At 43.6% G+C, this 25231-nt stretch overlaps 2 long non-coding RNA genes and 1 pseudogene across 3 annotated transcripts in view; 1 reads left to right on the top strand and 2 right to left on the bottom strand.

The window, feature by feature from the left end:
• The window catches only part of LOC309667443 (late cornified envelope protein 2A-like), a 345865-nt pseudogene that overhangs the window by 143854 nt on the left and 176780 nt on the right, over window positions 1-25231 (bottom strand). The window lies entirely within an intron of this gene.
• Window positions 330-8995, bottom strand: LOC309667577. The gene is made up of 2 exons (XR_014267822.1): window positions 8915-8995; window positions 330-5773 (listed from the first exon to the last, which is right to left on the bottom strand). It is a non-coding gene; the product is annotated as an uncharacterized lncRNA (long non-coding RNA).
• Window positions 8924-19223, top strand: LOC309667595. The gene is made up of 2 exons (XR_014267827.1): window positions 8924-11459; window positions 13726-19223. It is a non-coding gene; the product is annotated as an uncharacterized lncRNA (long non-coding RNA).

The following is a 25231-nucleotide window of genomic DNA, read 5'->3' on the forward strand; positions in this document are numbered from 1 at the left end:
AAAAATCTTTATGCCCTGAGATAACCTGAAAATAGGGAAGAAGATTCTACCTAAAATTAGTGTCCCCAAGTCAATGAAGCCTTGAGCTCTTTCCTGTAAACTGCTGACTCCCTCATGAAAAATGTTTCTCCCTGACTTTCGAAATACTGACATCTACAAGTATGATAATCAGTCACATGGGGAAATCACTGATTTTTACCCACAAGAAATGACCAACTGTAACCTTGGTAACCTCAGGATTTTTTTTTTTCCTTTAAATGTCTCTGTGTCATTTATTCAAAGAAACATTCTTCTCAAGACTGGACTCCTAATGCTTTTTTAGACACTCCACCATCTTAACAAAGAAGGAAGTGAAGTGATCTGCTAAAAGGAATATAGGGAGGGAGGGAGGGAGGCTTGAAAGGAGTGGTAAAGGTGTGAAGTAGCAGTTGAGGGGTCTGGGAAGGGCATCAACTAGGAATGAGGAAAGATTGTCAGGTAGGATTCAGAGACTAGATAAGGTAGAAAAATCACAAAGGTGTAGAGAGAAGCGAATGCACCATAGTACGTGATATCGCCAACACCCAACAGCCTGGCAGAAGAAGCAAAGAAAATGGCAGATATGAAATTGGCAGGGCAGGTGTGAGGACAAGTGAAGGGTCCAAGGCACTGAAAGATCCCTAGTGAGGGTTACAAGTATGGGAGAAAGAGACATCTTACAGTATCTCTACTGGGCCCAAACTGTGTGTGTGAAGGGACGGATAATCTTACAGTCAAATTTCTCCCTAATTCCATTACTGTAGTAAAGATGGGCCTTCCTAGCAGCAGCAGCTTTTCAGGTAAAGGTAAATAACAATACGGAATATACTAGGACCTATGTATCAACGCCAGGTCACTAATCCCTTTTTAACCTCACAACTCTTTGGAGCAGAGATCCTTAAGCTTTTCAGTGTGCAAACTGGGGTTCTTAGAAGTTAACCATGAGTCCAAGGACACACAGATCAGCCATGATGTAGGTCAGAAGTGACCAACCACAAAACTCGTTCTCAATCCACTAGCCCACACTAACTTCAGAAGCAGCAGGCTCCACTCCACAGAGTAAAGGGAAACAGCATCACAGAAAACCAGATGTCTCATAGAATACGGGGTTGCAGGGAGTTTTTCAAGGAAGAATTAAGGCTATAGGGACCTTTCTTGGCAACAGAACTAAAGAAAACAAGAGAAGCAAAATGTAGGAGAATTACCAGAGGGAGGAAAGCAAGTAACAGGCAGTAAGTAGCTGTAGATTGTGTATCAGATTGCTGGTTGAAGGCATATGTATTTGGAGGACGTGAGCGGGAGGACACAGGGAGGAGAAGGAAGGGAGAGGAAGAAAACAAGCTCAGCCCATCATGATCATTATCTGTGACATCTCTCAGTGGAGGTGGAGGCCCTGTCTAGATGAGGAGTCATTGAGCCTAGCAGGAGGAGCTGATCTCATTGCACCCTTAATCCAGTCCTTTTCTTCTGCCCACTTTGGGAGCAATCTGGGTGACCAGATTTGTGCCTCTTTGAGATGCTTACCCACTGCTGACAAACTCACGATGCACTATAACATGACTGAGGCCCACACTTTCAAAAGTGTGATTGTGGAATCCAGGACAGATATGAAAGAAGGCAAGAGGGAGACTGGCAGGCCGAACAAATAGAGACAGAATAAAGAACAGGTTTATTTAAAATGCACACCCAACCAACCAGCAGTTCCACTCCTAGTCTTGTATCTTAAAAGAAGGTGTACATATATGACAATAATAATATCTAACATTTATATAAAACTTAGTATAAGTCAAACTTATTATATGTTACTATACTATATACAACCCTCTCAATTACCCCATGAGAGAGATGATTCCATCTTCCCATTTTACTGATGAGGACAGTGAGGCACAGCAATTGCGTCATTGGCTATGGTCACCATAGCTAGCATCTGTACCCAAGCGGTGTGACTCTGAAGTTTTTCTTCTTAACACAAGGCACCAACTATGGCTATGAAATCTGTCCACTGTCCAGAGATGCCCACAGGAAGCAAGTCCAAGAAATCCAATCCATGTCCACGTAACAACCGACATATCCTTAGCACAAAGCTACAACCATGTGAGTACTTTTTCCTTTTCCCCAGGGACCCTCCATTTGCCAAGCTGTGTGTCCAGAGGACTAGGCCCATGCAAAGAGGAAGCCTTTCTAACTCACACAAAGGTGCCAGAGTCTAGCTGTGGTCCTACCTACCTGTCACAGCACTACACTATTTTGTGTGGGAAGATATTTATGAGGCTGTTTGATGCAGCACTGCTTGTAGTGATGAATGTGGAAATGGATAAATAAACTGCAAAATATACTTATACTGGAATGCTATGGAACACTTAAAAAGGAATGAACTACTTGTTATATGTATATTGATTATTTAAATATAACATTGAGTGAATCAAGCTGTAAATTATATACAGTAAACTATGTAAATTTTAAAACCCAAAAAGATTACATTTTATAAACACACACACACAGATTCACCAACTTTGTGTTGGTGATTGCTTCTGAGAAGGGGAGGAGATCATCACTTGGGGAAGAGCACAGGAGACTTAAATATACCTGTAATGTTTTATTCCTTTTCATAAGCCTTGAAGCAAACATGACAAAATATGTCACTATCGATTCTGGGTGACAGGCATGCAATTACTCAAAATAAAAATAAAGATTATTTTTTAAGAATGGGCTTAGTAGGAACCTAAGGAATAGAAGAGTAAGAAGGCTATGCTGTGTGATCAATAAGTGAAACTCTGGGAGTCCTGGCTTCCCAAGAGGTGGAGTAGTTATGGGTGAATGCAAGGTTCAGGGTGTGGCCATTTGAATGGGTGGCTGATGTGGAATGGAAAGCAGCCAAAGTCCTTATTGAATACGGTTACAGGGCAAGATTAGTCAAGGGAAAAATGAGGTTGGAAAGAGGGTGGAGTACGTATGCATCAATGGAGGAGTAATTGTTGAAAGAAGCCAGGGTGGCGAGCAAAGGCAAGCTCGGCCCATCTCCAGCCACAAGACAATGAGGGAGAATGAACACCCTGCATTGGAACTGCTGGAAAGTCACGTCACTCAGGAAAAGTCTGGTTTCAGTTCAGGTGAGGAGGTAGTTACCTCAAAAATTCTACCGACTCTACCTTTCTAATTCATTGATCCAAAACTGTGGGTTCAATCAGAGAGGAGTGTTGATGTTACCAACAAAAAAGACTTCGGGACAGCTTATACTGGGAAATCAAGCTGCCAACTGCACCAAGGAGCACAGAATGCTGAGGGAGATTATCACCAAGCAAAGGCCAAACGGGCAGTAAAATACTCAGTCCTGGGAAATCAAGTTGGCACTGAATGAGTGAAATGACCTGAGGGAGCAGATAGAGATATTTCAGAATATTGTCAATGAAGAGATGACTCTGGCTCAGGAAGTGGTTTTGGCTCTGGAAACAGCTCTGGGAAAGTGTCAAGGGATGAATGGAGAGAGGTGCCCACATATCAAGGGATGTGAGGTTGAGAGTCCAAATGGACCCACACAGACAAGGTAAAACCATATCCTAAGAATTAAATCTTTTCAAGATAGAATAGAAAAGTGACTAGGTCAGAATGGTGAAGAGGAAGACAGGCAAGTATCCAGGAAGGGAACAGGAATAATTGGATGGAACTTGCAGATGTCCCCTGATGCCACTTTTGGGCTAGGAGAAAGTCAGTCCCCTCATTCATGCCAAGGCATGCCAAACCATGTTTGTCCTCCCCAGCACTGAAGGGCCTCACCTTGGAGACACTAATGGAGGCCCGTGCCCCCTCAGCTGTAGGATGCCCACACTTAGAGAGAGGGGACTGCTCATTGTCACTGGAAATGTTCATTTAAAGAGACTCCTTTATTTCTGGGCAGAGTACAACGTGCTAAAAAAGAACGGCTTACCTTGATCAAGACCTTATTCACAAAATACACTGATGCCTTTCTGTTAAAAAAGAAAAAATTTTATCACACTCATTCTGGGGCAGAGAAAGAGCACAGACCTACATGCTGCATCCTCCTCTTTATTTTTCTCCAACTCCCCTCCATCCCTGTTTAGGCAGTCTTTTTTCTATTCTGCATAGAGGTAGAGTAGAAAAAAAATAAAGGTTCCTTGAAATAGCATCTTCTTTCAAATTTGAATGTCTCACACCTGCACCTTGCCTTTTGCATTTAGAAGAGAGGAATGCTGATGTCTTCTTCCTCAGGTCCTTCAGTTTGGGCTGAGGGGCCCTCAGAGTACACCTTGTGAAGCCCACAGGGGCTGGGAAAGACCTCATTATTACTACACATAGATGGCCGCGGATGTTTCTGTACCTATAAAATGTTTCACTTCCAAGTATTTCAAAAGTCAGCACAATAAAACCACTCTATAGTGTAAAATAACTGGTTATCAAATCCATCTTTGCTCTGTTTGTAGAGGGAAGTAGTAAGAGAATTAAATGCCTGATATGGTGGGGAACTAGGACCCAGTGGTAACAAGTAACTTTTTATGGTTCACCAGTTTGGTGAAAGCACCAAACCCTCCTGGGCCACCTTGACAACAGCACCACTATTGTCCAGCTATACTCACTGAGCTGGGGAGAGTCACTTGAGGAAGGAGAGGATGGGGAAGTAGAGCAGGACTGCACTGAGACCTAACACTCAGTCTTCAGACTGGGCTGCCTTCTCCTCCTACAAAGCAAACCCAGGGCAGAAGCACAGATCTTTCAGTCTCTGTGCAGCCCTGCGCATACAGAGCTAGGCAGTTAACACTTCCTTCACTGTGTCAGGGAATTATGCGGACATTCCACCTGAAATAATCCCGTCTGCACCTGGGGCCTCCCTCTGTGGCCACTGTCATCTCCTGCAGGAGCTCACTCCTCACTCAACAAATTCCAACATCCCTTCCTACCATACCCTTGGCCACATCGCGATGAAGCCAGGCTGCCTGTCTCTGAGCAGCAGCCCCCAGATGGCAAGAGAACAGAGGTTGTCTCAATGGCCCATTAAATACCCAGAACTAGTAATTATAGTCAAGCCTTGTTGAGCATTAATACATGGTAGCACTGCTCTGAGAACTCAATCACTATAACTGTGTGAGGGAAGTATTATCGTCACCCATATTTCACACACAAGAAAACTACACCATGGAGAGGTTAAGCAGCTTTCCCAAAGACATACAGCTAGCTAGTAAGTGGCACAACAAGGATTTCAGCCCAGGCAAACCGATTTCAGAGCCCATACTCTTACCCACTGTGTGATTCTGCCCTTTGGAAGAATTCAGAACAGCTAATATGATTGTTATGTTGAGAAATATGTAATCTACAATTTGCAGCCCTGCCTCCCAATGAGTTTTCACTCCTTTCAATGTTTACGTTTGAGGCTTTCAGGCTTCACATCTAAAATGCAACAGGGTATGTAGTTTTATCTTGTCATAATGGAGTAAAAAACAAGATCTCAGTGGGAGTACCGTCCCCATGCCAAGTTCAGGAGCAGTCAGGTCATGTGTTCATGTCTTCACCAAGATTGACTCCAAGTTTCCAACTTTGCAGACCAGATAGACAATGTCAGCACTAACAGATTCAAGCATTCAGAGGGCAGAGCAGGTTTGGAGAAACAGATATTTAGTTTAGTTTATTCATTCAGTCAACAAGTATTTTCAGAGCATTGAGTATCTGATACTGTGGGGGAATCTGGGGACACAACAGGGAACCAGAGTCTGGCAGCATTCCCTCCAGGATGTGCTAGAGGAGACTGAGAAAAAACAAGCAAACAGTAAGTAAGAAACAGGATGCCATGACAAAATAACCCAGGGAACCTCTTTTATATGGGCATTCAGAAATGTAAATAGTAAATTTGAGATCCTCAAATATTGGGAGGTGGATACATAGGTCCTAATGACATGCCCCACTTTACGACTTTATGCCAACTTCCCAGGAACTTCCCTAAGAATACTTTAGGACCCTGTACTGCAAACTTCTTGACCTGGTGCTCCAGGCCCTGCTGCAGCCCCGACCTACCTACCTACCTCTTCCCACCACCACTTCCAAACACACCCTCTCCATTCCATTTAGGCTAACGTCTCACTGTCCCGCAACACCTCATGTTCACCCACCCTGTTCTCTCCTTTCACCTATTAATTCTACCCACCCTTCAAGACCAGGCTTCCTCATTTTTATCCACTACAGGCTTACCAAGCTCCCCTCTCCTCTACACTACTAGTTCGCAAACACTTAATTACCTCAAAATAAAGCCTGCTGTCTTTCACTGCTGTTTCACAAGCACCATAACCAAGGACTTTAACACAGATCCTAACCACCATCTCCTTGCAGCAAGTGTGGGCAGGAAGGGAAAGGGATTCAGTATACGTCCAGAGTTCTCAGAGCCAGAGGCTGAGAGAACTGACTCAGGCTCAGAAAAGCAGCTCGAGGGGACCAAGAACAGTGTCCAAGTCCACAAGTCCACATATCAGTGTCCAAGAAGCACAATTTCCAAAGAGCAAGACACAGAGTCTCCAATCAAGTGGAGAGATCTCTACAGTTGTGAATACAGGTGGCAAGGAGACAGTTCTAGGGGGAGACTAAAAGGCCAGGTGGGGTATGTAATCAAAGCCTAGGAGTAGAGGATAAAGCATAAGCCTGGTCTCACAGACCTGGTCCAACACAGGCTAGAGGGAGCACAGACTTGTGACCGGGGGATAACCAGGGGCACCATGTATCAACTGGCAACAAAAGGAATCTGGGGGAGAATTCAGGAACCTAAACACCAAGACTGGGTGACTAAGTTTGATAATCTGACTCAATTCTAAATTTAAGCTGTAGGTAGAGATCATCAGTGGACTTGTTTGGGGAAAGTACAGAAAGTAGATGAAAGAGAAGAAATGAAGGCCAAAAATGTCCATGGATAGATTACTAGTCCCCCGGGTGCAGGGCCCATGCCTCAATTCTATCCTCCACAGCACTTAGCAAATACATATTTATTGATTACATAAAAAAGGAAGATTACAGAGAGTTTGGTGTTACCCAATTGAGGAAATAAGCCAAGCCAACCTGAGTCATCACTTAAGCAAGCTATGTATTTTTGCAGGTTTACAAGAAACCTCCATCACCATGGCAAACACAGAGCGGTAATGTGATGTGGTGAAGGAAGATGGGGCTAGAAATGAGGAGGGGAAACTACACCAACTTTGCCAGCAACCTCCTGTAAGACCTTAGACAAGTCACTTCACTTCTCTGAGCCACAATTACCCCATCTATAAGAGGGTAAATGTAATTGCTTCAAATTTTTCATGGTATCTAAAACACTCTTCACCCAGTTCTCTGCTTGGCTAACTTCATTTTTTTTTTTTTAATCTTTGATCAAATCCTGCATCCCTAATGAGGCCTATCCTAGCCACCCTATTCAATACTGCAACCAGCCCATGCCAACACCCCACCCACACACACTCTGGTTTACACTTTTCTTTTCCATAACACTTCTAACACACTATATAATTTATCTATTATCTTTATTGCTGCCTGCTAGAATGTAAGCCCCACGACAACAAGGATCTTTGTCTGTTCTAGTTCACTGATATATATCAAGCCTCTGAATAGCATCTGGGACAGCTTAGGCATCCAATAAATATTTGAAGAATGAATATATGAACAAGTCAATTAAAGGCCAAAATCTTGTGAAATAAAAAAACTACAATAACAAATCTCCTGCCCACACCCTCAAGCATCCCTAAAATTCCTTAATACCCTCTTGAGGGAACCCAAAAAGGCAAACATGTCCACAGTGCTCTGGGGCCATCTGCTGGCAGCTCTACCTAGTAGCTACCTCAGCAATTAAACTCACAGGAATTTCCAGTGGGGTATGGAGTTGCAGGGAACGTCTCCCTTCAGCCACTAAGGACACTCAGGCTACAGATAAAAAAGGAAAAAGAGGGCTTCCCTGGTGGTGCAGTGGTTAAGAATCCACCTGCCAATGCAGGGGACACGGGTTCAAGCCCTGGTCCGGGATGCTGTGGAGCAACTAAGCCTGTGCGCCATAACTACTGAGCCTGGGTGCCACAACTACTGAAGGCTTGCCGCAACTAGAGAAAGCCCACGTGCAGCAAAGAAGACCCAATGCAGCCAAAAATAAATTAAAAAATTTATTTTTTAAAAAAGGAAGAAGAAAGCTAGACTACAAATCAGGAGCCTCCAAAAGTTTCTGGAAGAGAGAGTTAAAATTTCTCTGAAGGACCATATGTCCCAGTGTTTCCCAGAACTTCTTTCCACTTAACGATAATAACAGTAAGTACTACGTACTAAGCTCTTATGTGTCAGGCACTGTTTAAAGAACTTTCATGTATTATTCTGTTTAATCTGTTAAACGTCATCAAGCCGTTGACGCACATAGCATTACTACCATTTTATAAATGAAGAAATTTTTTTTTAATTTATTTTTTAATTTATTTTTGGCTGCATTGGGTCTTTGTTGCTGAGCGTGGGCTTCCCCTAGTTGCGGTGAGCAGGGGCTACTCTTCGTTGCGGTGCGCGGGCTTCTCATTGCGGTGGCTTCTCTTGTTGCGGAGCATGGGCTCTAGGCGCGCGGGCATCAGTAGATGTGCCACGTGGGCTCGAACCCGTGTCCCCTGCATTGGCAGGCGGATTCTTAACCACTGCGCCACCAGTGAAGTCCCAGAAAGTTTGTTTTTAAAATAAATGTTTTCGTTTAAGTGAAACAGTGAACCCATCTAAATTAAAATATTGATAAGAAAAACCAAGACGTGGTGTACACGCGGCGCTTGGGGAGTCCTAGCGCGCCTGTGCTGGCAGGAGTGACAGACCAACCAGCCCACCCCTCAAGCCAGGCACGACCTCAGTCCTGGGCTCTGGATCCCAAGGCCACCCTGTTCATCCTGCTCACCTCAGAGAAGGAGGAGGACCCTCCCCAGAAAGCCATGTGAGCTGTTTCCAGGCCTCAGATGCTCCCACCTGCCTTTCTCAGCTGAGCTGGCTGGGCCCCGCCCCCTCTTCCGGAAGTGCAATCCCTCTTCCCAGAAGCAGCTTCTTCTACTTCCCCCGAGGCCAGGCCAGGCCGAGGGACGCCACGGGCACTAGCGCCTCTGAGGGCGGATGCCTGAGGCAGGGCCTCTCGCAGTTTCCAAGCGCACCACCGAGTGGGCGAAGGGCTACGCAGGAGGCCGCCGGGCTGCCCGCCCACCCCGCACGCTCCACCTCCGACGCGGGGAGGCCTCTGCTCCGAGGATCCTCCGCATCTCGGAGGACGCCGCGCTTACTCCAGGCCTTACCTCCCCGACAGGCCCCAGCAGCCCCTCCCCATCGGCGCCGCAGGGCTCAGCTCTGGGCCTCTCAGGGCCCCCGGGTCTGGGCGCTCCGGGGCAGCCACTCCAGGGTAGAGAGCACAGCGCCCCGAGGGGTGGTGGGAGACCCCCAGGTGGGATAAAAGCCCGGGCTTCCGAGAAGGCGAACAACTGCGTCCCCTGGTGGTCAGGCGGGGCCTCGGGCTCTTTCCTCAACTGCAGCCCTGGTTACAGTGTTGCCCAAAAGGAGGATGCAAGATGGTTTTAGGTGCTAAGTAAGCTTTTGAAATCTTGAGTTATTTACTCTTGGGTGTTTTAGAAAGAAATTACTAGTACAACAACGCCTTTTCTTGAATATTATTTTGCTATGAGGCTAACTTTTTAAAAGTGAGTGGTTAACATTGGTTTACAGGAAATATTGAATAAAAAATAAACAGATGTTGCACTAAAAAATCATGGTAGTGGTACTCAAATGACTAAAATCCGGGAAAACTATCAGCCCTACAAGGACGATGAAAGGAATACGTGGGTGTGATGGTTAATTTTATGCGTCAACTTGCAGGGAGTTTTTGCATGACATTAGCATTTAAATCAGTGCACTTTGAGTAAAGCAGGTTACCCTCCATAACGTGATTGGGTGTCATCCAATCAGCTAAAGGTCTGAATAGAATAAAAAGACCCACCAACCTAAGCAAGGGGGAATTCTCCAGTGGAATGCCTTCAGACTTCATCTGTACCATGGGATCTCCTGGGTCTCCAAGCTGCAGATTTTGGACTTGGCTGCCTCCATAACTGCATGAGCCAATTCCTTATAATAAACCTTTTCCTACATATATACACATCCTACTCGTTCTGTTTCTCTGGAGAACTCTGACTAATAGAGTGGGTCATCTCAAGTAGTCCTTCCAGCTTCCACACTGACACTAGGTGGAGCTGTGAGGAGGACAGCAGGGGAGAGAAAGTTTGACTCCAATACCTGATGCTCTGAAGTGCTGAGGGGTCACTCTATGCCCTATTCTCTAGGCACACTCACCCCGGTTTCACTGCTTCTGTCCTCCTTCCCCTTCCCACCAGGGCCCTTGCACACCAGGTCTTGGGGCATTCCCACTGCTCACTCTTCCTGGAGGAGAACTAAGTAGTGCAAAGTAGGTGGAGTCTGTACCCAGGTCAGGATATCTAGTTTCCTGGCTCCTCTCCCTGATGACCTTGCAGCACTTGCTTATCAGAGTCTTTTCCCTTCCCTGGAATTCTGTTGTATCTGTAGGATAAGAGGGCATGACTAGAAGGTCTAAGGTCTCTGCAGGTTGTGAGTGGCTTTCCCCACGCCTTGCCTCTTTCCACCCCTTTCCTGTCTTTGCGCATGAAATGGTAGAAAGACTTAACTGATTGCTAAATTTTGTAAGGGTGATTGGCTCAGGTCTGCCCTTCTTCTACTGGGAGCTGCAGAGATCCTCCATGCCATAACAGGGACCTACATCTGTGCAGGGAGGCCTGCCCCAGCCCAGGGCTGGCATTAGGTGGGTAACTCTGCCTGACCATGGGGTCTACCATGAGCAAGCCCTAACAACAGACCTAGAGCCACAGCCTATAACTGAATGTCTATCAGTAAGAAAGTGTGCCTCAAAACTCCTCCAGAGCCTTTCCCAAGACACTTTTTGTGCAACTTTGGCCTGTCTCTGCCTGCGTCTTCCTCAAAGAGAAGAAAAGGGGGTGAGACAGACAGACTGGAAGTGAGAGAATGAGTCTGATTATTTGATTATTAAATTAATCAGCACCACAGTCAGGAACTGAATCTCATCTTATATCCCCCAGACACGTGCCCAGGACTCAGCATAGAGCAAGCTCGCATAAATGTTTGTTGAATAAACAAACGTGAATTAATGTGACTAATGAGTTCTGAGTGCCAGCTTTATGAGAGGAGTTGACAAACTACAGCATAACCAGAGCCGGCAGCCAGGATTGTGAGTGTTCCGGAGACCTTGTCATGTGACAAAAAGTTAACAGAAGAGATAGAAACAGAGAAGAGGAGATGTAAGAGGGAGACTGGACAACTGTTTCTGAAATCAGAAAGAAGGAGGAAGAATTTGATAAGCCTTGATTTACATTGTTCCAGAAGGCAGAATGGGAGCCAAGGAGCAGAGTTCACAGGTAGATTATAGCTCCAAGCAGATGGATATTCCCCACGGCTGGAACTACCCAGGTGTGGGACAGGCTGCCTGTTGGGAAGGGCCTCCTCCATCAGAGGCTGGACACCACCATGGGGAGGGGCACGGGCCTGCACCTTGTGAGAGGTTCGGGCAACAGACCAACCGCTGAGATTAGCTGGAAGAGTCCAGATTCATTTCTCCCTTCCCTCAGAAGGAGAACAAGTTTTCATGTGACATGAGTCCTGTGAGGCCCTGAACAAAACTATGAAAAGGGAAAATCTGACTTTAGCATCCCTTACTTACCTTTTCAGAACACCTGTCATCTCTGCTTGTAAAACTCCTAACATGAACATTCTTGTCTTGGACGTGAGTAAACAAAGAAAAGAACTTACTTAAGAGAGTTAATGCCCTAACATGCCAATCCACATTTTGAAAGAGGGTGCCTCAAGAAAGCAGTGAGCAAATCTAATGTTGGGTGTGCAGCACAGTAGCATTTGAATGGGAAAGTCCTCTTGAAGACCCTCCGATCAATCAAGCAACAGGGCTCAGAACCTAACCGTGTTCAGCATAGTGCTAGTCAGAGGGCAAGGGAACTGCCCTGGGAGGCAGAGTCCTGGGTTAAGCCCTCGCTCCACCTTATACTGACTATGTCAGTTAAGTTACTGATTAGTTACTTAGCTTTTCTGAGCTTCATTTTCCTCATCGGTAAAACAGTGTTACGGCCCCCCTTCTTGAACACAAACATACAGAGGGCAGAGAAAAGAGGTCTGGGGGAACACAGAAGGAGAAGCATCAGCTCTGACCCAGGGAGGGGGCTGAGCTGAGCTATAGACCATGCCTCGTTCCTGCCTGGATCCCAGGGTTCTGTCCCCACTCAGGAGGCCCCTCTGTTCTCTCCCATCATCCGAGGTATGCTCAAAGGCCTCTGAACTCACTCCCTTCCACAGCCACTTCAAGCACTCCAGAGGATTTCCTCAACCTCTGCCCTTCCCATCCCCAGAGGCATTTACCTGCTTCAGAGGAGATAATTCCCATAAACCAAAAATCAGCTTAGCCAATTCAGACCACTAAAGCCTTGGGTTTCTTTATTGAAAACCTTGGGTTTCTTTCTGCAAATAAAGGGCTTCATTATTCTGTTGTATAGAACTGACTCACAGCAAATTAAAATTGATTTCCACAATGACCTGATGACCTTGCTCTTCACTGATGATATGGCACCACAAAAAAAAATCAGCTAAACTGCAAGACTAAGAACATTGTAAAAATTGTAATGTCGTTGATTTACAATATTTTTGTTTGTTTGTTTTTGCAGATTACTGATTTTTTTTCACACACACACACTGTATTTTATTTTTACAAGAGATAAATAGACTGACACCAAGCATTGTACATGGATGACCACAACAAAAGCAACAATGATTGCAATTACCCATATTATATTACTTTCATGTGTACAACACAGTGATTCAATATTTCTATAGATTATACTCCATATAAAGTTATTATAAAATATTGGCTATATTCCCTGTGCTGTACATTACATCCGTGTTAACTTATTTAGTTTATACCTAGTTGTTTATACCTCTTAATCCCCTTCACCTGCTTTGTTCTTCCCCCACCCTTCTTCTCTCTGGTAACAACGGGTTTGTTCTCTGTATCTTTGAGTCTGTTTCTGTTTTGTTACATTCATTCAACTAAGGATTTAAGTATTAACTGAGATTCAAGAAAAGAGGATCTTTTGGTCATTGTCTGTCTGCTTGTTTGTTTTGGCCCTGGACAGTTCCAGTATAGATGAAATTAGGGGTGGACCAACACTTTCTGTAAAAGCCAGATAATAAATATTTTCGGCATTTGTGGCCTAAAAGTATATTACATAGTTACTTATACATAACAAAAGGGAAAACAAATTTCCACAATCTTTTGACAACATTCAAAATATAAAGATAATAATTGAATACAATTTTTTTAATAGAGGTCTACCAATAAGAAAAATTGCAATTCCTTTTTAAGGAGTAATATTTCATTTAATTGAAGCTCAAAGTTATTTTTTCCTATCACCAAAATCTATTGCTAATATTCATCTGCTTTTGCTGATGTGTAATGAAATTTTACATATTTCATATTTAAAAATGTCTTCTCACGTGGATACATATTGCCAAATACTGATATCAATCCACAAATATGAATTTAATTGAGCATACTCATTTTTGGAAGGTATTAATATAATTCTACTAGGTTCATTTCTTGATATTTGCCTTAAAATATAGCACCACAGGGACCTTCAAGATGGTGGAGGAGTAAGACGTGGAGATCACCTTCCTCCCCACAAATACATCGGAAATACATCTACATGTGGAACAACTCCTACAGAACACCTACTGAACGCTCGCAGAAGACCTCAGACCTCCCAAAAGGCAAGAAACTCCCCCACGTACCTGGGTAGGGCAAAAAAAAAAAGAAAACACAGAGACAAAAGAATAGGGACGGGACCTGCACCAGTGGGAGGGAGCTGTGAAGGAGGAAAGGTTTCCACACACTAGGAAGCCCCTTCGCGGGCGGAGACTGCAGGTGGCAGAGGGGGGAAGCTTCGGAGCCACGGAGGAGAGCGCAGCAACAGGGGTGAGGAGGGCAAAGCGGAGAGCTTCCCGCACAGAGGATCGGTGCCGAGCAGCACTCACCAGCCCGAGAGGCTTGTCTGCTCACCCGCTGGGGCGGGCGGGGGCTGGGAGCTGGGGCTCGGGCTTCGGTCGGATCCCAGGGAGAGGACTGGGGTTGGCGGCGTGAACACAGCCTGAACGGGGCTAGTGCGCCAGAGCTAGCCGGGAGGGAGTCCGGGAAAAAGTCTAGACCTGCTGAAGAGGCAAGAGACCATTCTTTTGGGGTGCGCGAGGAGACGGGATTCCTTCCCTGTGCGCCCACAGAAGGCAGAGCACCGCCTAAGTGAGCTCCAGAGACAGGCGTGAGCCACGGCTATCAGCTTGGACCCCAGAGACGGGCATGAAATGCTAGCACTGCTGCTGCCGCCACCAAGAATCCTGTGTGCGAGCACAGGTCACTATCCACAGGTCCCCCAGGAGCCTGTGCATCTCGCCACTGCCAGGGTCCCATGATCCAGGGACAACTTCCCCGGGAGAACACACTGTGTGCCTCAGGCTGTTGCAACGTCACGCCGGCCTCTGCTGCTGCAGGCTCGCCCTGCATCCCAATTATGACTACCATACCCTTCCCTCTCCCCAGTCTGAGTGAGCAAGAGCACACTAATCACCGTTGCTTTAACCACCTCCTGTCCGCGCAGGAACAGATGCCAGAGGGCAACCTACACACAGAGGCGGGGCCAAAACCAAAGCTGAACCCCAGGAGATGTGCGAACAAAGAAGAGAAAGTGAAATTTCTCTGTACAGCCACAGGAGCAGCGGATTAAATCTCCACAATCAACCTGATGTACCCTGCATCTGTGGAATACCTGAAGAGACAACGAATCACCCCAAAATTGAGGTCTTGAACTTTGGGAGCAACTGCAGACTTGGGGTTTGCTGTCTGCGACTGATTTGTTTCTGATTTTTATGTTTATCTTAGTGTTTAGCACTTGTTATCATTGGTAGATTGGTTTACTGGTTTGGTTGCTCCCTTCTTTTTTTTTACTATTTTTTTTAATTTTAATAATTTTCTTTTAATTTTTTTTCTTTCTTTTTTTCCCCCTTTTCTTCTGAGCTGTGTGGCTGACAAGGTCTTGGTACTCCAGCCAGGTGTCAGGCCTGAGCCTCCAAGGGGGGAGAGCCAAGTTCAGGACATTGGACCACCAGAGACCTCCTGGCCCCACATCCCATGTAATATCAATCGGCGAGAGCTCTCCCAGAGATCTCCGTCTCAACGCTGAGACCCAGCTCCATGACAATGGCCAGTAAGCTCCAGTGCTGGATGCCCCATGCCAATCAACTAGCAAGACAGGAACACAACCCCACCCATTAGCAGAGAGGCTGCCTAAAATCATACTAAGTTCACAGACACCCAAAAACACACCACCGGACGTGGTACTGCCCACCAGAAAGACAAGATCCAGCCCCACCCACCAGAACACAGGCACCAGTCCCCTCCACCAGGAAGCCTACACAAGCCACTGAACCAACCTCACCCACTGGGGGCAGACACCAAAAACAACAGGAGCTACGAACCTGCAGACTGCAAAAAGGAGACCCCAAGCACAGTAAGTTAAACAACATGAGAAGACAGAGAAATATGCAGCAGATGAAGGAGAAAGGTAAAAACTCACCACACCAAACAAATGTAGAGGAAATAGGCAGTCTACCTGAAAAAGAATTCACAGTAATGATAGTAAAGATGATCCAAAGTCTTGGAAATATGTTGGCGAAAATACAAGAAACGTTTAACAAGGACCTATAAGAACTAAAGAGCAAACAATGATGAACAACACAATAAATGAAATTAAAAATACTCTAGAAGGAACCAACAGCAGAATAACTCAGGCAGAAGAATGGATAAGTGACCTGGAAGGTAAAATAGTGGAAATAACTACCACAGAACAGAATAAAAATAAAAGAATGAAAAGAATTGAGGACAGTCTCAGAGACCTCTGGAGCAACATTAAACGCACCAACATTTGAATTATAGGGGTCCCAGAAGAAGAGAAAAAGAAAGGGTCTGAGAAAATATTTGACGAGATTATAGTTGAAAACTTCCCTAACATGGGAAAGGGAATAGTCAATCAAGTCCAGGAAGCACAGAAAGTCCCATACAGGATAAATCCTAGGAGAAACACGCCAAGACACATATTACTCAAACTATCAAAAATTAAATACAAAGAAAAAATATTAAAAGCAGCAACGGAAAAACAACAAATAACATACAAGGGAATCCCCATAAGGTTAACAGCTGATGTTTCAGCAGAAACTCTGCAAGCCAGAATGGAGTGGCAGGACATATTTAAAGTGATGAAAGGGAAAAACCTACAACCAAGATTACTCTACCCAGTGAGGATCTCATTTAGATTCGACGTAGAAATTAAAACCTTTACAGACAAGCAAAAGCTAAGAGAATTCAGCACGACCAAACCAGCTTTATAACAAATGCTAAAGGAACTTCTCCAGGCAGGAAACACAAGAGAAGGAAAAGACCTACAATAACAAACCCAAAACAATTAAGAAAATGGTAATAGAAGCATACATATCAATAATTGCCTTAAATGTAAATGGATTAAATGCAAAAGACATAGACTGGCTGAATGGATACAAAAACAAGACCTATATATATGCTGTCTACAAGAGACCCACTTCAGACCCAGGGACACATACAGACTGAAAGTGAAGAGATGGAAAAAGATATTCCACGCAAATGGAAATCAAAAGAAAGCTGGAGTAGCAATTCTCATATCAGACAAAATAGACTTTAAGACAAACACTGTTACAAGAGACAAAGAAGGACACTACATAATGATCAAGGGATCAATCCAAGAGGAAGATATAACAATTGTAAATATTTATGCACCCAACATAGGAGCACCTCAATACATAAGGCAAATGCTAACAGCCATAAAAGGGGAAATCGAAAGTAACATAATCATAGTAGGGGACTTTAACACTCCACTTTCACCAATGGACAGATCATCCAAAATGAAAATAAATAAGGAAACACAAGCCTTAAATGATACATTAAACAAGATGGACTTAATTGATATTTATAGGACATTCCACCCAAAAACAACAGAATACACTTTCTTCTCAAGTGCTCATGGAACATTCTCCAGCATAGATCATACCTTGGGTCACAAATCAAGCCTTGGTAAATTTAAGAAAATTGAAATTGTTTTTTGTTTTTTGTTTTTTAAGTGACATAGCATAGGCATGGTAATAAATGTTTATTAAAATGAATTAGTCAACTTCCTCATTTTATTTTATTTTTGTAACATTTTTATTGGAGTATAATTGCTTTATAATGGTGTGTTAGCTTCTGCTGTATTACAAAGTGAATCAGCTATAAATATACATATATCCCCATATCCCCTCCCTCTTGTGTCTCCCTCCCACCCTCCCTATCCCACCCCTCTAGGTGGTCACAAAGCACGGAGCTGATCTCCCTGTGCTATGCAGCTGCTTCCCACTAGCTATCTATTTTACATTTGGTAGTATATATAAGTCCATGCCACTCTCTCACTTCATCCCAGCTTACCCTTCCCCCTCCCCATGTCCTCAAGTCCATTCTCTACGTCTGTGTCTTTATTCCTGTCCTGCCCCTAGGTTCTTCAGAAACTTTTTTTTTCTTTTTAAGATTCCATATATATGTGTTAGCATACGGTATTTGTTTTTCTCTTTCTGACTTACTTCACTCTGTATGACAGACTCTATGTCCATCCACCTCTCTACAAATAACTCAATTTCGTTTCTTTTTATGGCTGAGTAATATTCCATTGTATATATGTGCCACATCTTTATCCATTCATCTGTCGATGGACACTTAGGTTGCTTCCATGTCCTGGCTATTGTAAACAGAGCTGCAATGAACATTATGGTACATGACTCTTTCTGAATTATGGTTTTCTCAGGGTATATGCCCAGTAGTGGGATTGCTGGGTCGTATGGTAGTTCTATTTTTAATTTTTTAAGGAACCTCCATACTGTTCTCCATAGTGGCTGTATCAATTTACATTCCCACCAACAGTGCAAGAGGGTTCCCTTTTCTCCACACCCTCTCCAGCATATATTGTTTGTAGATTTTTTGATGATGGCCATTCTGAGTGGTGTGAGGTGATACCTCATTGTAGTTTTGATTTGCATTTCTCTAATGATTAGTGATGTTGAGCATTCTTTCATGTGTCTGTTGGCAATCTGTATATCTTCTTTGGAGAAATGTCTATTTAGGTCTTCTGCCCATTTTTGGATTGGGTTGTTTGTTTTTTTGATATTGAGCTGCATGAGCTGCTTGTAAATTTTAGAGATTAATCCTTTGTCAGTTGCTTCATTTGCAAATATTTTCTCCCATTCTGAGGGTTGTCTTTTCGTCTTGTTTATGGTTTCCTTTGCTGTACAAAAGCTTTTAAGTTTCATTAGGTTCCATTTGTTTATTTTTGTTTTTATTTCCACTTCTCTAGGAGGTGGGTCAAGAAGGATCTTGCTGTGATTTATGTCATAGAGTGTTCTGCCTATGTTTTCCTCTAAGAGTTTGATAGTGTCTGGCCTTACATTTAGGTCTTTAATCCATTTTGAGTTTATTTTTGTGTATGGTGTTAGGGAGTGCTCTAATTTCATTCTTTTACATGTAGCTGTCCAGTTTTCCCAGCACCACTTATCGAAGAGGCTGTCTTTTCTCCACTGTATATTCTTGCCTCCTTTATCAAAAATAAGGTGACCATATGTGCGTGGGTTTATCTCTGGGCTTTCTATCCTGTTCCATTGATCTATATTTCTGTTTTTGTGCCAGTACCAGAATCCAAATCGGAAAAGAAGAAATAAAGCTGTCACTGTTTGTACCTTGGTGTTCTTGCCAAATGGTTTCCCAACCTCTGTCAGAACTGGTTTTAAAACAATAAAGCTCTGAGATATTGTCACTTATGTGCCTTACTCCCATCTACGGTGTAGCTGGATGAGTTTGTGGTGAGTCAGATAAGAAATAAAAGAAATCGAACTTCACATTTAATCCCTCCATGTGTCTGAGCATAGAACCAAGGGGCTTTTGGATCATACCGCAGCAGCTCTACTGGGTAGGACCAATGGTTCATGCACTTGTACATTCACTCTGAAAGAAGTAGAGGCAAGTTCAAATATCCCTTCACTAGTACCTCATTGTTTTAGCTTCTGAAAATTCATCCAAACTCTTCCAACCCTATCAACCTCATCAGAGAGTTGATCTGACATATATACAAACCACATTTTCCTAATTCTCTCTCTTCATTTGTCTTTGAAGTTCAAAGGAAAGGCTGGCTATTTTTAGAAAATTTCTTCCAAAGACAGGTAGGAAGACCAGGAGGCACATTCAGGAGTCATAAGAGGAGAGAGCTTGAAGTAAGATTCAGGAAACTCCTCTTTAGGATTTATTCCCTTTGAGAGAAAACAAACAAACAAAAGCCAGAAGGCTAAAGAGCCATTGTTCCACAGGAATTAATAAGAGTTTTCACCATAATTTGATTAAATAAAACCTTATAAAGAAACCAAGAGGAAACCAAAGTAAGGATTAGAGTCAGATTCCTTGACCTAATCAGTCTCTACCAGTTCAAAAAATCTTGGCCATTGATAAGTAAACTTTATTCATTCATTCATTTACTAATTTATTCATTCATCAACAAAATTGAGTACTTACTATGTTCCAAGAACCATCCAGGCACCAGGGATGCAGCAGTTTTAAAAAAACATAGAAAACATGGTTCTTGTACAATTTATATCCTAATGGAGAGACAATAGGAAATAAATTAGTAAAATACATCTTACATCAGATAATGACAATTTCTACAGTGGAAAACAAAGGAATGCAGGAAGATAAGGAATGTTGAGGGTCACAATTTTAAATACGGTGGTCAGGGTAGGTCTGCTGAGAAAGTAACATTGGAGCAAAGACCTGGAGAAGGTAAAGGAAAGAAACAAGTATCTGGAGAAGAGCATTCCAGGCAGAGGGAACAGCAGCTGCAAAAGCTCTGAGGCAGCATGCTGCCGGGTATGTTCAGGGAATAGTAAAGTGACAACTGGATACAAAATGAGCAAGGGGTGAGTCACAGGAGGCAAGGTCAGAGTGGTCATTCTGTAGACCCACTGATCATGTCTGGTAGGCTTAAGGATTTTGAATTTTCCTCAGAACAAGCTGGAGAGAGCCATCAGATGGTTTTGCCTCAATCCTTTCCCATTTCCTGTACATACCTAGACTTTTTCCCTTGTGTGTTTGGAGCCTACAGATCTGGACTAGATGATAGTGACCCAAATGATATCCATGTCTGTGCAGGCGGTCATCTGACTCTTGGTCCCTGCACAGAGTTTCCTGCACCCGGGAGCAACATCATCAGGGATGCTGCACTTGGTGAACCAGCGTGAGCCCGCAAACGTATGGCTGCCTAAGAATCTCAACAGCACACTAAGTCCCTTTTAGGGAGGCAGAAAAGAAACAAAACAGCTGTTTTTAAAGTCAAAACTTTAAGGAGTTTATAATCCAGTTAGAACATCAAACAAATACGCAGAGAGAGAGAGACTTTGGGATGATTGCAAAGCAAGCTTCTAACAAGTGTAAAATTTAATAATACTACCCTATACTATAACACATGTATAGCTTTCTTACATTCTCACCCATAAAACTTCTATCAACCCTTCAAAGTAGTTATAAATTTGAATACCTTACAGTAAAGAAACTAATGAGCTTTAATGACATCACTGGAAAGTTCCAGACAATTAACTTGCAGCGGAGCCAGGACTTGAACCCAGATCCACAGTGTCTATGTCCAGGACTCTGCACTGCCCCACAGCTGGCCATCTTTGATAAACAACTAATGCATAAGGGACTATCTAAATAGGAGCAATCAGAATCTCATAAAATCAACCAGATCTTTGGAGGAAGAGCTTTGAACCAAGTCTTATACATGGAATGGATGTGGACCGACATCTGGAAAAGGGCAGGAATCCTGGGCATCAGGAGTAGTTTGAGTAGAGACACAGATGAACATCTACCCAGTTAAATGCAGGGAATAGGAAACAGATTAGGTACCTATAGGAAAGGCCCATTTTAAGAAGTGACTGAAGATTACGTAGAAGAGGGGTGCTCACTCCTTTCTTCTTTACCTCTCACACCCTAGGCAGCCACATCCCCTTCTCTCCAGTTTCTCCTGCTTCTCAGGACACTTCTTCTTAGGCTCCCTCGTGAGCTTCTCCTCCCTTTTTGTCACATTTTATGAGGCTTCGCCCACTCTTCCTTCCTTATGCCAAGTGCTTCTCTACCTTGGCTGTCACTTTATCATCAAGAGAGTTCTAAAAAAATCACTGGTGCCTGGATTCTATTCCCAGAAATTCTAATTTTATAGGTCTGTGTTGTGACCCGAGCTATGGGGATTCTTAAAAGTTCCCCTGAGAAAAAGGAACCCTCCTACACTGTTGGTGGGAATGTAAATTAGTGCAGTCACTATGGAGAACAGTATGGAGGTTCCTTAAAAAACTAAAAATAGGGCTTCCCTGGTGGCGCAGTGGTTGAGAATCTGCCTGCCAATGCAGGGGACGCGGGTTCGAGCCCTGGTCTGGGAGGATCCCACATGCCGCGGAGCAACTGGGCCCATGAGCCACAACTACTGAGCCTGTGCATCTGGAGCCTGTGCTCCGCAACAAGAGAGGCCGCGGCGGTGAGAGGCCCGCGCACCGCGATGAAGAGTGGCCCCCGCTTGCCACAACTAGGGAAAGCCCTCACACAGAGACGAGGACCCAACACAGCCAAAAATATAAATAAATAAATAAATAATATTAAAAAAAAAAAAAAAAAACTAAAAATAGAGTTACCATATGATCCAGCGATCCCACTCCTGGGCATATATCTGGAGAAAACCATAAATCAAAAAGAGTCTGTACCAAAATGTTCATTGCAGCTCTATTTACAATAGCCAGGACATGGAAGCAACCTAAGTGTCCATCGACAGATGAATGGATAAAGAAGATGGGGCACATATATACAATGGAATATTACTCAGCCATAAAAAGAAACGAAATTGAGTTATTTGTAGTGAGGTGGATGGACTTAGAGTCTGTCATACAGAGTGAAGTAAGTCAGAAAGAGAAAAACAAATGCAGTATGCTAACACATATATGGAATCTAAGGGGAAAAAAAAAAGGTCATGAAGAACCTAGTGGCAAGATGGGAGTAAACACACAGACCTACTAGAGAATGGACTTGAGGATATGGGGAGGGGGAAGGGTAAGCTGTGACAAAGTGAGAGAGTGGCATGGACATATATACACTACCAAACGTAAAATAGATAGCTAGTGGGAAGCAACCGCATAGCACAGGGAGATCAGCTCAGTGTTTTGTGACCACCTAGAGAGGTGGGATAGGGAGGGTGGGAGGGAGGGAGATGCAAGAGGGAAGAGATATGGGAACATATGTATATGTATAACTGATTCACTTTGTTATAAAGCAGAAACTAACACACCATTGTAAAGCAATTATATTCCAATAAAGATGTTAAAAAAAAAAGACACATGCACCCTAATGTTCATAGCAGCGCTATTTACAATGGCCAAGACATGAAAGCAGCCTAAGTGTCCATCAACAGAGGAATGGATAAAGATGTGGTATATATACACAATGGAATATTGCTCAGTCTTAAAAAAAGAATGAAATAATGCCATTTGCAGCAACATGGATGGACCTAGATAGATAGATAGATAGATAGATAGATAGATAGATAGATAGATAGATGATAGATAGATAGATAGATAGATAGATAGATAGATAGATAGATAATAGATAGATAGATAGATAGATAGATAGATAGATAGATAGATAGATAGATATAGATATAGATATATATCTGAATCACTTTGCTGTACCCCTGAAACTAACACAACATTGTAAATCAACTATATTTTAATGAAAACTTTTCTTCAAAAAGCCCCCCCAGATAGTTTTAATGCATAGCCAAGGGTGAGAACCACTGTACTACATACTTCCCCTGGTCAGCCTCATCTCTTCTTAAGGTGACAATCATCTCACTCCTGCCAATGGCTTCCAAATCTGTATCTCCAGCCAATTTCTCTCCTGAGTTCCAAACCTATATGTCCTATTGCCTCTTGGACCTCTTTGACGGGGGTGTCTCACAGGGACCTCAAACTCCACATGCTTAAAATGGAGCTCTTCCTTTCACGTACCTCTCCCTGGAAACAGTCCCACTGTCTGCCCAGCTGCTCAAGCCAAAAGACCAGACCTCCTCCTGATTTCTTCCTCTACCTCACCTTCTATATCCAATATGTCAGCAAGCCTTATGGGTTTCTAATTCTTAAAATCTCTCTGATTCAAATTTTTTCTTCAGCCCAACTATAAATACCTTAGGTCAGGCCTTCATTTCTTATCTATTTTACTGAGATGGATACTTAAGTGACTTTGCTCTCTTCTCTCTAGCCCTCCTCCAACACATTCTCAATGCTTCTGCCAAAGTGACCTCTCTAAAATGCAAATCTGACTATGTCATCATGTCATCTCCTGACTAAAATCCGATAGTGGCTCTCCGTAGTCCATGGGACAAAGTCTAAATTCCTTACCTTTGCCCACAAAGTCTTTCATGATCACCCCTGCTTAGCTTTCCCAGCCTCACCTCTCATCCCTCCCTATCTCACACCCTACACCCAACTTGTCCCACAGGATTTGGCACAAGCCTCACCTTCTCTATGCTGTCCTCCTAGAGCCCACCATCTGGGTGAGGTGCCCCTTCTGTGTGCTCCCATGACAACTCTATCATAGCCTTTATTAGCCTGGATTAAAATGGGTTGACCTGCATGACTTCCTGACCACAGTGAAATCTCAAGGGCCAGGCCATGTATTATTTCTCTTTGTATCCCCAGTTCTTGGCACATTATAAGTATTTAATTAAGGCTTTTGAATAAATGAATAAATGAATGATGGATGGATGGAGGTCAGCTGGCAAAAAGAATTGAACAACTGACTGACAGTTGTATATTTAGCAATAGGCAGTTACTATAAGCAGCTCAGTCAGAAGAGTGGCATAATGAAAACAGTATTTGAGGAAGAATATTTTGATAATAGATTATGCGGTACAGATTGGTCATCAGATGGTGAGACATTGGGCAAATCACTAAACCTCATGAGCATCAGCTTCTTCATCTAAAAAACTGTAATATTATTACCTGTGGTGCCTGGGTCATAAGGCTGTTTCAAGCATACTACAAAATCAAATTTGTGAAAACTTTCTCAAGCCATAAATCACTATGCAAATGTAAGAAATTAAAATTATGTGTATATCAGGAAGTGGGGCCACCAAAGAGTTTTCAGTAAAACCCAAAGCAGTGGGGCATAGTGGGAAAGTACCCTGTCATGTGACCTTAGTCAGGTCACTTGGCCTCTCTATGCGTTGTTTTCTTCATCTGCAAAATATGAATACCACACTCACAGGTTTATTGTGTTATTTTTGTATCAGTATAGAGCATGACAAATGGAAGGCATTCAATAAATTATAGTTTCCCTTCCCTCCTGAGCAACCACTCTGCGCTTATCCCTGTAAGATATTATCCTAAGCCGATGACACAGGGGCTAGAGCCCAGAGAAAAGGAGGTAAGTGGAGAGCTGCACTTACTGAGACTTGTACTAGTACTTAAGTAGAAAAGAGGTGGGAAACTCTTTGCTACCAAGTGAGACCCACAGGAGATAATGACCCCTTCGATAAATGAATTACGTCAAAGATTAACACTGGATGGGAGGAAGCAACAAAATAGCTTTGGAACCCCATTTCCAAGCAGGCAAGTCCGTGGGAGGAAATGGGCTACGGTGGCGTGGGGTTGGGAGTGAGGTCAGGGGAGAAGAATCTCTTACTCACATCCCTCTACCTCCCTTGTGCTCATGAGTCACCCTGTGGCCTCAGGCAAGTCCTTCCAAGTTCTGCCTCCATCCTGTCCTCAGGAAAATGGACACTGTAATAATATAAGCACAGCAAAAAGCTGAAAGGGTTTGGGCTCCTCACAGCGAAAAGCCTCTGAGATGCCAGATCCTGATGATCTGAGATAAAGAACAGCTTAAGACACCTGTCCTAGATTTCCTGGACACATCATAAAAAAAAAAAGCCAATGACAGGAC

Source organism: Balaenoptera physalus (assembly GCF_965194825.1).
Source record: "Balaenoptera physalus genome assembly, chromosome: 1".
Classification (NCBI taxonomy): domain Eukaryota; kingdom Metazoa; phylum Chordata; class Mammalia; order Artiodactyla; family Balaenopteridae; genus Balaenoptera; species Balaenoptera physalus.